Here is a 14,294-nt window from a genome sequence, read left to right as displayed (position 1 = left end):
ACGAAACACGCGCTGGTGACGTGCGCATCTGTCAAAACGGCGTTCCCGGAAGAAGCGGAAGAGGCGGCAATAGCCTTGGCGCTCACGCTGCCTAACGCGAGCAAAATAATCACGGACTCGCAAAAAGCGTATGCCAGCTACAGAAAAGGGCAGGTGTCTCTGACGGCACTCAGAATACTAGAGGGAGGAATACCCCGCATACCCGAGCAAAAAGTCGAACTTATATGGACACCGGCTCACTCAGGGCTGGAGGGCAACGAACTGACCCACCAGCTTGCCCGAGAACTTGAACACCGGGCAGACGAGCACGAGCCGCAGGCCATAACGACTTACAAGGACATCACCAGCCACTACAGGTAAGGCAGACGGCGGTACCCTGACCCGCACAAGTCACTCAGCAGAGCACAGCAAACGATCTATCGCCAAATACAAGCAGGATCCTTCCCGCACCCCTATCTCCAAAGCAGAATGTACCCCGAGATGTACGAGAAAGAGTGTAGATTCCGCGGGCAATTGGGCACGCTCCGGCACGTCATCGGAGAGTGCGATTTCACCGAGGCAATCCCCCCACCCCTTATCCAACCCTCCACCACCCTTCCCACACCCCTTAACGAGCGATGGGAGACCTTGCTAACCAGCCCCGCCTCGGAAGACCAGCTCGTCCTGATCTCCAGGGGCCAGGCAGCCGCGGAAGCATATGGGTCCCGTGAAGAGGGAACCACCCCATCCGGCACGTAGTCGGCGCAATTGTGTGTGGCTAAATAAAGTTGTTCTCTCTCTCTCTCTCTCTCTCTCTCTCTCTCTCTCTGGCAATGCCCTGCAATATGCGACGCTGTTTTTAATAACAAAGAGGATTGGGAGGAAGCCCTATAAAGCGGCAACCTCTCCACACAACATGTCTGTTCAGAGGGCCTACGAATTGGGAGAGGGCCACGGCCTTCCTGTCCCTACGTGGGAGCGGCCCGCAACTACAACCCCAACGTAGTTCCAGTTCCTGAGGAACAAAAAATAAAAGTTTTGTCTGTCTGTCTGTCTGTCTGTCTGTCTGTCTGTCTGTCTGTCTGTCTGTCTGTCTGTCTGTCTGTCTGTCTGTCGTCGATTTTCTTGCGCCCCCTCCCCACCTTTAAAACACTTCCGAAGCCTGTGTCTTGTGATCAATTTTTATACAACTGACGTTGCTGATTGGTTTAGTAATTCTTAAGCTATCTTACATCGACATTTTTATGGATCAGAATTTAGTTGCAGCGTTCTAAGCCATGAGGCACATTAAGAATAATGTAGCAACCTTTCCTCTAACAATATCACCTCCATTTATTAACGATGCCGGGGTTATTCCGTCGTCTCCTACAGCGTTGCCTAGCTACATCGCCTTGAGAAAATTTCCTCCCTTGTTTGTTGGAACCCTGCAAACTAAGGTAGAACTTAACGTACTGTTCCCTGGCACTACATTGCTAACGTACAAACCTCCAGTGAACCATCGCTATACTTTTATTATTTCAATTACATTGTGCATTATGTTACCACTATTCTCCTGAGTGCATAAATTCAATATCTGACAATAGCAACTTCCTTCTTCATTGAACTTGATTCCCGTCTGTTCTTAAGGCTTCTTTCATCATTGCCATATTGTAGGAACTAATGTCCGCAACCCTGCTTATGTTAACTAATTCTGACAACACGGCCAATTGTGTTAGCTTCCTCGTTCTTGGCACTTTCCTTTTCCTGTGTATTTAAATTAGGTCTTTCATTTCCTTGTATAGTGTTCCTGTCTTTTTCTAGGTCCCCTTTGTCTTACAGCTACTGTTGATGGTGGGATTATCATCTATGTTGCCATTCAGGGCGCCTACGCGGTCTTCGTCCTCGTCACTTAGAACGGAGAATTTGTTCAGAAGTGTTGTTACAAATATACTGAGTGCCAAGTTTGGCTTCTTTCTTTTTAATAAATCTGCCCCCACACTTTTCAGTTGTAGGAGGACGAAACAGAGAACGATAAACACTTGAGACCACCGAAGCAACAGAATTTGCACGATAATGGAACTATGTATAAGCTTAACATCAGTACTTCTGCGTGGAAAAGAGTTTCCGTATTTATAAGTGATGCGAATGAAGTCACGTAGCCGCAAAACTATAGTCTATGGTGTAGAGTGGGAATCTGATTTCGAGAAAGGGTCAGTTCGCATATACTTCCACCAGTGGTTCAAACATGAGCATTCATTGTAGATATATCTTTGCTTGTTTTGTCTAGAGTTTGTAGTAGTCGTTGTTTCCCGGGTAGCGTATACTGTTTTGCTTGCACAACAAAATTGTTGATCATCCGTGCCTGTCGGTGGCCTTTCTATTCACCACTGTTTCTGTTTTTTGTTTTTGTGCTGTGGGGAAGAAGGTAAATATAAATTTTGGCGTATTATGGATGACTTGAAACAGCTTGGATGGGCTTGCGGACAAGACCTAGGCTCGTGTCTTGAGCTTGGTTCTTTATTCCTGACCATTTCTCGGCGTGCCAGTCCAAAAACTTACGACAGGTGCTACACAATCTGCTGCTGCCTTACACTGTCAGTGACGTTGACTTATATCTGCCCCGAAAGATGTAGGAAGTAACATATGATTCCTGTTCACACCTGGCGTCATCTGCTTGTTCTCTTCGAATGCTCATTGTATTGTTTTTAAAAACCGCCAAAAGGAATTCGCTGTTCGGCCTGAGTAGCCTAAGGGGTAGAATCGCGGGTTTGGCTCGAGCGACCTGTGTTCGAGACCCAGCAGCACCAAAATTTTTGCAAAGACCAGTCATGATTTACTGTAAAATGTTCTCCTGGCTCAATGTCGCGCACTCTGTTCGTAAATAAAGGTGATTTGGTAATCTTTAGGTCGGTTTGGGAAATGAGTTCCACATATGAATTCGTGTAAATAACGTCCTGCACCGCACTGCAAATCCAGGGTCAGTACCCATGTCGGAGCAGTGGGAATTGCGGTATGCCGGTATGCGAGAACTGTGGGCCAGCCAGTGGGGCTTTTGGTACTATCATAGGCACACCCGGCGCCGGATCCCGGAAGAACGGGCCCTGTAAGGTTTTCGTCTTATCAAATTTTTTTTCTTATCTCTCAATTTTGTCCTATTTTAACGTGAAATCGTCGAGGCGCTCGTGTCACAGAAAACTGGGCGTCTCGCTTGTACATGAAGAATGACGCTTCTACATAAAGTGTGACCCCCCTCACCTGCTCCCTACCTCTCAGCGGACGAAACAACTAAAACTGATGCCATGAGTGGCGCGGTAGTTCATAATCGGCAGCAGGTTGGCCAGTTTTAATCTATGAGTAGTAGTTTAGGGGCTATCAGCAGCCGAATAGAACAAAACACAAAAAACACAAATTTTGTGTCGTACTTTTTAATGAAGAATGCTGGAACCACACTTGAAATATGTGTGCTCGGGGCACTATGATCTACTTATAAGGGGGATAATTTTTGTACTTCAGTGTACTTTTAAAGGGACGTAGCTATGTACGTTACAGTCACTCGAGACCGAACGATTGAAACGACTGCATAATACTGTTTCCATTCAATGTGGGGCAAAGCGCCTACCGCAGTTAAGGGCTCCTCACAGATATTTGCTTGGCATTAGATATCCGCTTGGAAGTCATGTTATTTTAGGTGCGGAGCACCTTAGGACCTCACAATGTCCGTCCGCGTCCGTGCGCATAGCATTTACAATCGCAAAAAATCACAGAGTACCGGCAGGATTCCAGCCTGTGTCTGGTAGACCAGACAGAGTTAGGGTCAGTCGTCTTACCCACTGGGTTACGACCGTGAGTTAGTACCTGAGAGAACGGCTTACTCCCTCGCTTGTAACGGTGCGGAGTACATTAGGACCTCCCAATGTCCGTCCGCGTCCATCCGTGCGCATACCACCATCAAGCGAAAATCTGGGCGGAAACTACCTAAAAGGGTACAAGAACACTCCAAAACGCTCGAAAAAAGGCACAAACATAACCTAGCAACGAGAAAACGCACACACACACACCGGTGCTGTCAGGTTGTGATCACGTTGTAATACACAGTGACTGCATCGAACTAGGCTAGATGGCGCTACGCGTAAACACGAAATGGCGCCGTGGTGCACCGCGTATATAAGCGCGTTCCGGAAATCAGACACCCTCTTCCCGCCATGGACGGAAACGAATGTAAGAAGCGTCACGCTGATGCTCAACGTCTACGAAGACAACGAGCTTACCCGAATACGAATCATCCCCCCATCTAAGAACTCAAGTCTCATGGCTAAAATATAATGACGGTCGGGGCGCAAATCGGATGTCACTCAGGGCGCAACTTGGATGTAATTTCGAGTCCCGCTACTCCGCACCCTCGCCATCACCCACGGAGTGGAGATGCTGCCATTTTTTATTCAACCACCCTTTAATAACCTTAGTAATGTCAAGCGAGCGCTGTTTCTGCTCACTCAGGAAGGGCGTTGTTCAGAAACTACACGCCCAACTTGCTCCGGAGGGCGAGTGCACCAGTCCTAAGATATTCCGCTGACATCACAAGAAACAAATTGCAAGACAGCGATGGACGTCATGGGCAACGGGACAACTGTTTTACTGACTGTGGGCTGCTTATCTCCACTCAGCGCTGAGCTGGCCGGCCTGCTTCGTGACCAGAAGGCTCGAGTGGCGGATCTAAGTTAGTGCTGATTCCTCATATTTGTTTCTTTCTACGCTTAGTGGCCAGGCGCTAGAAAGAATGGCGGCACAACTACCTGCGGTTAAAGGGCAGCGTTACAATGCATTTCATGCATCAAAGAACGCTTGGTAATGTCATTGCCACCTAGACGCAAACCGCTTGTTTTTGAGTGCGCAGCCCCTCGCAAGGATTTACTTGATAAAGCGCAAGACACATGCACGACGAGAGCACGCGATTGGCATGCGACTGATCGTGACGACGGTCGCACAGGAGCGGTTTTCGCGTCGTGAGCTATAGTCGTACCAGCCTCATGACGAGCGACTGGCGAGCGAGATGTAATCGTACGAATGTTTTGACCGTCGTGCGGCCGCAGCCAATGAGAGCACGAAGGTGTCGTCATAATGACGTCACTGTAAAAGCGTCTTCGAAAGCCCCAAGGAGGCGCTAGTGGCAGCAGTGTCAGGTCCGAGTATTTCGAAGGGCGCAGAGCAGGGCGCGCTCGCCGCCGACCCGTTCCTGCGAAGCAACGGGTCGGCGGCGACCCGCTTTATCTACAGCAAGTCCCTACCGCGCATTTCTTTCTCTTTTTTTTTTAGGCGTGGAGTACCTTAGGACCGCACAATGTCCGCCCGCGTCCGTGCTCATAGCATTCACAATCGCAAAAAATCACACAGGCACCGGAAGGATTCGAGCCTGCGTCTGGTAGACCAGAGAGAGTTAGTGCCAGTCGTCTTACCCATTGCGCTGCGACCGTGAGTTAGTACCCGAGAGTGAAACGGCTTACTCCCTCGCTTGTAACGGTGCGGAGTACCTTACGACCTCCCAATGTCCGTCTGCGTCCATCCATGTGCACACCACCGTCAAGCGAAAATCAAGAGAAATTCGATTTGAGCCGTGAGCTGCAGTTTCATTTAGGGAATAATCAAGGCGCAACTCACGGCTCAAATCGAATGATGGTAGCGGCGCAACTTGGATGTCATTTCGAGTCCCCGTGCTCCGCACCCTCGCCATCATCCATAGAGTGGAGATCCTGCCATTTTTTAGTCTTGGTGGGTTAGATAACTCTTTTCTGCGCGAGGTTGGCGGTGACAAAAAGCTTCAGTGAACACCTCAGAGTGGCAGCGAAGATATAGATAACGTGGCACGCGTCATGCATGTACAGCGACAATACAGACACGTGGTAGACAATTTTTTCCAGCGATACCAATAGCACGGACGAGCGGAATCGTCGGTGCTAAACGTCCCAACACCGCTTTACTGAACATATAAAATGCAATGCGTAACGTAATACCACTGTTCATTCTTACTTCAAGTTGATAAACGTTTTTTTTTTCCTGCTCGGATTTTTCTTGCCAATATCTAAATCGGCTGGAGTGCGCCTAAACAGCGAGGCAACCATGGAGCGAAAAAAGTGGGCCCAGCGACGCCGACCCCGTATCGCACGCACGCATCGGAGCATGTCTCAAATTCACGCGTGCGGCTAGTCGTGACAGCCATATTTCCGACCAATCGTGCCTCGCATCCGTCGTGCATGTGTCTCGCGCTTCATTCGGCGGCCAAACCGGTTCTCGGAGCGAAGGCGCGTGCGGGCGCGTAATTTTCCGCTCATCGGTTCGTCGCTTCGAGCTCCGCAGCTCGACCTCATGAGACAGAATCCGTGCACTCATGCTCAGCAGCACGGCGCCTTTAATACTGAACCAGGGCGGCGCTCACCAAAATCTCAACAATGGGGAGGCACGAGGATGGCTTCCGAGATTTTCAGAATTTTTGGCGCTTACGTGCCTAAGCCTCCCATGAGCTGCGAGGCGCGGCGTAATGGGTGGGTGCGGACTAATTTAGACCATCTGGAGGATTTTTATAGTGCACCAAAATGTCTACAACCGGGCATTTTCACTTTTCGTTTCCATACAACCGCCGTACAGCCGCCTCCACGTCCTCGCGCTGAGCAGCACAACACCCAAGCCACTGAGCCACCTCTCGAAACTTTAATTTTGAACTTGATAAGGCGTTTTATTAGCTCATAGCAGTTGAAACATCCTTACGGTGTTACAACTCAATTACATAAGTACTGTAATTGGCAAATAGTAATAATAATAATAGTTTCACCATTAATAATAACATAATAATAATGCCGTAAAAAGTAAACCAAGATGTTAGAATACGAGGTAAAGTTCTTTCCAATCCTACGACTAACAATAACAATTTAATTGTTTGTATTCAAATTACAACACGGACCTGCCGAAATCCTACGTTGGGCTTGTCAGGCGGAGCTCGGCAACTGGGAAGCATAATAGGTAGTCTTACGCACACAAAGTAGAAAGAAAAAAAGCGCCAGGCAAGCATTTTAAGAGACTATGACCTAATATTCGTGCTGGTACAATCTGAAAAACAAAAGTAAGGAGACAACTCGTTCGTAGTGCGCGCGGAATCGAAAGTAAAGACGCGTTCACCGAAATGAGTGTGAACACGCGGGATAATAAAACGATCACGTTGGCGCCAGTCACGAGCAGGATTGTAAGTGCCACAGAATTCTTGCGTCTAGAAGCGCGTACACGTTTCGCTTATCGTGAACTGCATTTTAAAACTCTCCGTGGGCGCTTCCCTCAGCCGCGTGTTTTATTCCTTCCATTTTCCTGCCTTCCCCACTCTGTTTCAATTCCCGCATCCCCTGCTGCGCTCTCTTCGATGCAGTCTGCGTGGACCACTGCGGCATTGCCGTTACCTGCGCCGGGGAAAAGCGACTTTCGTTGCGGTGTGTTGCAGTTTTTGGGGAGATGTACGTAGCGACTCCTTACTTTTTTTAAACCCAGGAAGCAGAGGGGTGACTGCTTGTGTCTTTTGCTTATGTCCGTTGGCTCCCACCCCCCTCCTCCTCACGATGGCGGAGGCGTAATGGCCGTTCAGCTCAGCGACAAGTCCTCCTGGGCGCTGAAGAAAAGAGCCAACTCGATTAGAAACCCATTAGGAACAGCACTCCTCGTCCGAGGTTTTCCCGGAGCGCGAGCGTTCCTTGTTTTCCCGTTTGTTGGCGCCGCCATCCAAGAACTGGGAGCCCTCCTGGGTGCCTTTTTGCCTCTTTTCTTGCCGGCGCGTGCCCTCCTCCCCTCGTCTGTCCGCGCGCGAAAGGTAATGAGGAGGAACGGAGTCGGGCTGTGCGGGCTGCGCCGCTGCAACCCCGGCTCCCGTCTACTCTTCCCCGCTCCCCTTGCCCCACTTTTCTCCCCCAAGGAGTAAAATTGAGGGGAAATATACATACGCGATGGTGGCGTGCACCGAGGCAGCGGAGGGTGCGTGCCTGAGCAACGCGAGTACTTCGTCGCTGCTCTTCTTCCCACTTGAATTGTCTCGTAGGGGGCAATCCATTCTTTAGAGCGGAAACTTAAAAACAGCAAAACAAACAGCATAACCGGGAAGAGCTAACAGCACGAGTGCTCAGTGCGGCGTAGGAAACATCAAACAACTGCACCGGGTCGTAAACCTTGGCGGTGGACCTTATACAAGGAGAACTCGACGTGAAATAATCTCATGGGATGGTTAATGGACACCCGTCACTTCTACGGACATTGGCGTGTGAACGGCCGACGTTGCTGCGCTTGTGGCGCTCGCCCTACCACAAAGCTCGGGCAACGTCTGTCAGCGAGGCCGCTTCAATACGTGATTATGTGCGTTACCACTGACCAACTATGGAGCGCGTATTGCGCACCAACACCCGGAAGCGTGTTTCCAAACACTTCGCTGCACAGCGCCCCACGAGACGTGTGATGTCGTTGCGAGCGCTTTTCTATTGAGCTCCTGTTAAACGAACCACGCCGTTCTGTCTGTGTGTCGTCTAGGTAGAGGCTTTTGTGCTGCCGTTGAAGGCCTGGGTTCGAGCACCAGCGGCTCTCGTTTTTATGATTTTCTTGCAAACTCCGTTCTACGTCTTGATTTTTGTTAATAATGGTGATTTGCTATGTTTTAAGTTGCTTTTGGTTCGGCGCACAGCCTGTGACCATGTTTAATTAACTTTCTGTATCCGGTGTCAGAACACCCTCCGGTGTCAGAACACCCTCCAAAATTTTCTGAGCGGTGCATTCCTACTTCTGTCCCCTCCTCACTTCGACCTTTTTTTGTCCACGCTGTTCGCGCTACCCATCGGTATGCTAATATGAAAAAAAAGCAAAAAGAAAATTTAATGAGAAAATGAAATTATCTTTGCGCGCAGGATATATGTTTCCTTTTCGTCTTTTTTTTTTTTTTTTGCCGGTGGCGTATAACACCCCCGAAAAATATTTCTGGATGTGCCATTGCACGTACAGGTGTAGAATTTTAGCATAAGTGCGTTATGGGCCCCGTCACTGCTCTAATATTTATATCCTTTGATTCTGTGGTGTTAGCATATGGTTTGAAATATCACTTCAAGAATCGGGACGACACAACGACAGTAGACGACAGGAGACGACGATGCCGAAGTGAGTTCCCGTTCCACGAGAAGGTACGTCGGGTCGGTCCCGCCGACATTCACTGCCATTCACTGTCAGCAAGCTGGAAGTGCCCATGGAACAACATTGTCAGCACTGGTCCCCTGTTAACGTCTATCCGAGCCCAGGGCTACCAAGCCATTATCTAGAAGCGTGACTGTTCCGGATAGTTGCCAATCCATTAGCTTCACAGCGCGAAAACAGACCAGGGACAAGAAGAAGAGGGACTACAAACAAGCGCGCGTTTGTAGGGCCTCTTCTTGTTGTCCCTGGTCTGTTTTCTCCCTGTGAAGCTCACAGCTATTATCGCGTGCACGGAGGTCTGCCAGTCGGCGATGCGCCGGCTGGGAATCAAAAAATTATTATTGACATTCACAGATCTTAGACTTCTGCCTCGATTAGTGTTCGCCAAGCTGAATTTTCATTAAAGTGGTAAAAAAAAAACGAAAATAGGTTTCGTTATCGCATTGCCTTGCCTTACGGGGCCCTTGTCTGGACGTCCAAAGTGATTGGATAAACAAACATGGCGTCTGAGTGTGTGGGGTGCTGAACAGTAGGCAATTTTACCTTTCTGTTCCCCCTTAAGTTCCTTCCCGAACCACCCGATGGCACTGCCAGCGGCCGTCTGGTGAGGTCTGGGTGCTGAGCTTTTTGACTTGTGCAACGCAAATTAATGTAGTCTTCGGAGTACATTGGATTCATCTCATGGAAGTTCGTTCTGTGCCTCGCAAAGCCTGATATGCGTACTCTGAACAGTCACATGAGAGCCTGCCAACGGATCCTCCTGTAACTTCAACGACGTGAGCTCTGTAAGCTCGTTTAAGTCTCGCGGTCTACTTCGACTCCGTCTCCAACGGTATGTTCCGTTGTATAAAGTCTAAATCTACCCACTGGTTTCTGATCTTCTTAGAAAAATTTACTTTGACAGCTCTTGTCAACGGAACGAAACCTTGATACCACAGTCAGGCCACGTGCAATGTACGGAAACTAGCCGTGGATTTTCTAGACTTCTTGTTCGAAAGACACGTTTGGGTAACGCATTTTTTTTGTATACAACTGAAGCGGGAATTGAAGCAGGAAAAATTGGAACTGGAGCTTTTATTTATTCATTTATTCACATACCTACATTTCACCCAGAGGGCATTACAGTAGGGGAGTAAGAACGCATTTTCACACACGAAATGCGCCAACAAAGTGAAAGGTAAAAGAATAACAAGGAACAGGGAAACAAATAACAGACAGTCGGGGGAAAAATCTCGTTTTACACACACGAAATGCGCCAACAAAGTGAAAGCTATAAAGAATAACAAGGAACAAGGAAACAAATAGCAAACAGTAGGGGGGTTAAAACCTATTTTCATACAGGAAATGCGCCAACAAAATGAAAGATACAAAGAATAGCTTCTGGCATCTCATGCTCCAAAATATTTACGACCGGTGTGTGTGTGACAGTCATTGCACCGCGTTAAAGTGGGACAGTCATGGGCAGGATCCAAGGCACCGGACAAAGATATGTCTCATGAATTTAAGCAATAGCACCCCTTATTTTCGTGCCGGCCCAGATAGCCATGTAGGCAAGTATCGAGTGACTATTATTAAAAAAAAAACAAAACAATTTCAAGAAGCTGGACACAGATTCAAAGGCAGATTTTCTTGAATCACACATATTGGTGAATTAGAGAAAAAAGATGATGTGATGACAACCTTACGGAGCAGTGGGATCCGGACTGTTCGATGGTTTAGTCAACCCACAGTTGTGACTGTTCCTTGTGTCTTTGGCGCACGCTTCGCTCCATTCTCCTATACTCCTCACTTGCACTCGTGTTTTATCCCATCCTCTTCAGCCTGCCTTCCCCACGTCCCGACACTCCTCCCCATCTCCGGTATTACAGCAATATATGTAACGCTAGTACAATTGTCTTCAAATTTAAAATCACCCGCTTAGCCGGAAACATAAACATGCTAAGAAAGCTGGCCATTCGCTGGGCACATAGCGGCCTGTTCGTCCTCCCAAATTTTTTTGAACAACAAAAGAAGAAGATGCATTGAAGACAAACTTCGCATAAGCAAAAAAGGTTGATGGAGCGTGAAGGCGTGAAAACTTGTTGGCGCCGCTCTCGTTGAGCGCCAGTACACTTCTGCAGACGGGCCGCGAGCGAGCAGGCGATGTTGGTGTGCGGTGGAGGCGCGATCAATCAAACGGCGCGGCTACGACCGAGTCGTGTCTGAATGAACGCGCGCTGCGCCGCTTGAGCCCGCAGTGCTGCCGCCGAAAGGTCAAGAGATCGATCGCGCGCCTCGCACAATTCAATTTAGATGGGCGTTGAGCGAGCTCTCACGCTCGCCGGCGACTTCTAATCGCCGTCCCACGTGTCTGGCCCTGGGGGCAGACCGCTGGCAGCCATCCGATATTCCGCCCTCGCCGTCTGTCGCCTTCGTTCCTAAATTTCCCTGCCCCGCGACGTGTCTATATTTCGCCCGCGCTCCATTTCAGCGAGAAGCTTCCTAAACACACACCAATATAAGCCGTTAAAGGCTACTCTCATCTCGTATTTTTTTGTCGGTGTGATTTTTGTGGCCATCAAGTGAAGTAAAACAAGCGATAAGTTCATTTTGTGTATTTATTTGTATGCAATCGTGATACTCCAGATTTCCCTCTTCTCCTTATGAAGTAACGGTGAATAAAATGCGGAACTAGGCAGTCTGATTGCGGGAATCCTTCCAACAAAAAAATGGAGGCCTAGCTTGTAAGAAAACTTACCTGAGTTTATATGATTTTCCCGACTTGCGTTTAAAATATCATGTCGGTATTAAATGTTGTTACAAGTCATGGTTATGTTTTTGGCGAGCAGGACCCATGATACAAGGTGGACAATCTACGCGACTAACTGTGATCATCATCATTTGACCCTGTCATTATCATCAGGGCTCTCTCTCGCACTCAGCCTTGTTCGTCTTGCCCGGTGCTTGCATCCCGCTTTACCAAGCCTCCAAATATAGTCTCTTCCCCGTAACATTTTGGTGGGGGTGTTGGGTAGTTAAAAGTACGAATATAGGGGGCTCGCCCATCACTGGTAGGTGGAAAGCGGCTAGATGGGAAGTCAGCGCGTCTAATAGAGCAGACGGATTGAACGCCTAGCTTAGCAAGTTCTTCGCGCACGACAGCTTGAATTAACGGGACGGGAGGCCTGCTATCTTCGGCAACGTATTGGGCAAGAGCGGCGGGGGCCATGGCCTCGAGCTCTCTACGTACTATTCTTGTCAAACCGTCAGGTGGAGCCGTGGCCGTGGTCACGCCAGATGAGATTGGAGGTGAACGGGTCTGTGGTGGAATGTTACTGAATTTGAATGGACGTCTTCAAGCGCTAGAGAACTTGAAAACAACGCTGAAAAAGACAAGGGACGCAGTTAGGCACTCATGTGGCTTGTGTGACGGCGCAGTTCATATTTGGTACTGTCGTTTAAAACGCGCAATACTATTTTTCTTTCAAGATGAGCTTCCAAGTTTCAACCCACCCTGACTGCTTCTTTGGTTTGAATTAACAACAGAAGCCCAAAATTGAAAGAAAAAAAAAGTTCCCACTGGGATGCCTACGAGAAACATCAGCGCTCCTCACGCTGCCACCTGACAGAGCTGTGCGTAATGGAGACGTCTGAAGGGACCCTATCATATAAAACTGCTGTGGGATATCGTAATTGCAGTTAGCTCGAAGTGTTTTGAGAAAATCCGCCATGAGTACCGGTAATCAAACCAACAGGTGCAGTTTTCACACCGAACCACATAACCAGCGGTTCAGAGAGCATCGACTTATGCTAAGCTTTAGAAACGGCGGTGAATCGCTACTCGAACACTTTGTAAGACAGCAATGCTCTTAATGGGTGGTTCAACAGCAAGACGCCTCCGTGTGCCTGGTGAGGCCTTGACCTGTTGTGTTCAGTGGTGTTGTGGCAGCCATTTCCTGTGCACGTTCCAAGGGTAAGACGTGCCGAAATTAGTTTTGGCATATCCTGTTGGCTGCAGCCATTTTAGCCAGCCTGACCTAGTGACGCCGCTGACCGGTTGCGACTTTTAGGACTCCGTCGGCCACCTGGGATGCACAACCAATGAAGCAGCATGATTTCCATCCTCCTCCACCACCACCCTTAGCCCGCCCACGGCCAACGGCTTAGCTTCCTCTTTTCCTTGGCTTCCTCGGCCAAAGGCTTGACTTCTTCGCTTCAAAAGCGACAAGAACAGAAATAACAACCTTATACTGTTGCGAGCCGTTTCTAGAACAGCTTTCGCCATTTAAAACAAATAAGGAGGGGGGCGCACAATTGAGTGGCAAATTTTAGTGCGCGCGCGCATGTGTGTGTGTGTGTGTGTGTGTGTGTGTGTGTGTGTGTGTGTGTGTGTGTGTGTGTGTGTGTGTGTGTGTGTGTGTGTGTGTGTGTGTGTGTGTGTGTGTGTGTGTGTGTGTGTGTGTGTGTGTGTGTGTGTGTGTGTGTGTGTGTGTGTGTGTGTGTGTGTGTGTGTGTGTGTGTGTGTGTGTGTGTGTGTGTGTGTGTGTGTGTGTGTGTGTGTGTGTGTGTGTGTGTGTGTGTGTGTGTGTGTGTGTGTGTGTGTGTGTGTGTGTGTGTGTGTGTGTGTGTGTGTGTGTGTGTGTGTGTGTGTGTGTGTGTGTGTGTGTGTGTGTGTGTGTGTGTGTGTGTGTGTGTGTGTGTGTGTGTGTGTGTGTGTGTGTGTGTGTGTGTGTGTGTGTGTGTGTGTGTGTGTGTGTGTGTGTGTGTGTGTGTGTGTGTGTGTGTGTGTGTGTGTGTGTGTGTGTGTGTGTGTGTGTGTGTGTGTGTGTGTGTGTGTGTGTGTGTGTGTGTGTGTGTGTGTGTGTGTGTGTGTGTGTGTGTGTGTGTGTGTGTGTGTGTGTGTGTGTGTGTGTGTGTGTGTGTGTGTGTGTGTGTGTGTGTGTGTGTGTGTGTGTGTGTGTGTGTGTGTGTGTGTGTGTGTGTGTGTGTGTGTGTGTGTGTGTGTGTGTGTGTGTGTGTGTGTGTGTGTGTGTGTGTGTGTGTGTGTGTGTGTGTGTGTGTGTGTGTGTGTGTGTGTGTGTGTGTGTGTGTGTGTGTGTGTGTGTGTGTGTGTGTGTGTGTGTGTGTGTGTGTGTGTGTGTGTGTGTGTGTGTGTG

This window comes from Haemaphysalis longicornis, unplaced genomic scaffold, assembly GCF_048455015.1.
Source record: "Haemaphysalis longicornis isolate Haplotype H1 unplaced genomic scaffold, Haemaphysalis longicornis Haplotype H1 scaffold_1, whole genome shotgun sequence".
In the NCBI taxonomy this organism is placed as follows: domain Eukaryota; kingdom Metazoa; phylum Arthropoda; class Arachnida; order Ixodida; family Ixodidae; genus Haemaphysalis; species Haemaphysalis longicornis.
The sequence above is the reverse complement of the archived record's forward strand: the minus strand, read 5'-3'. Positions refer to the sequence as shown.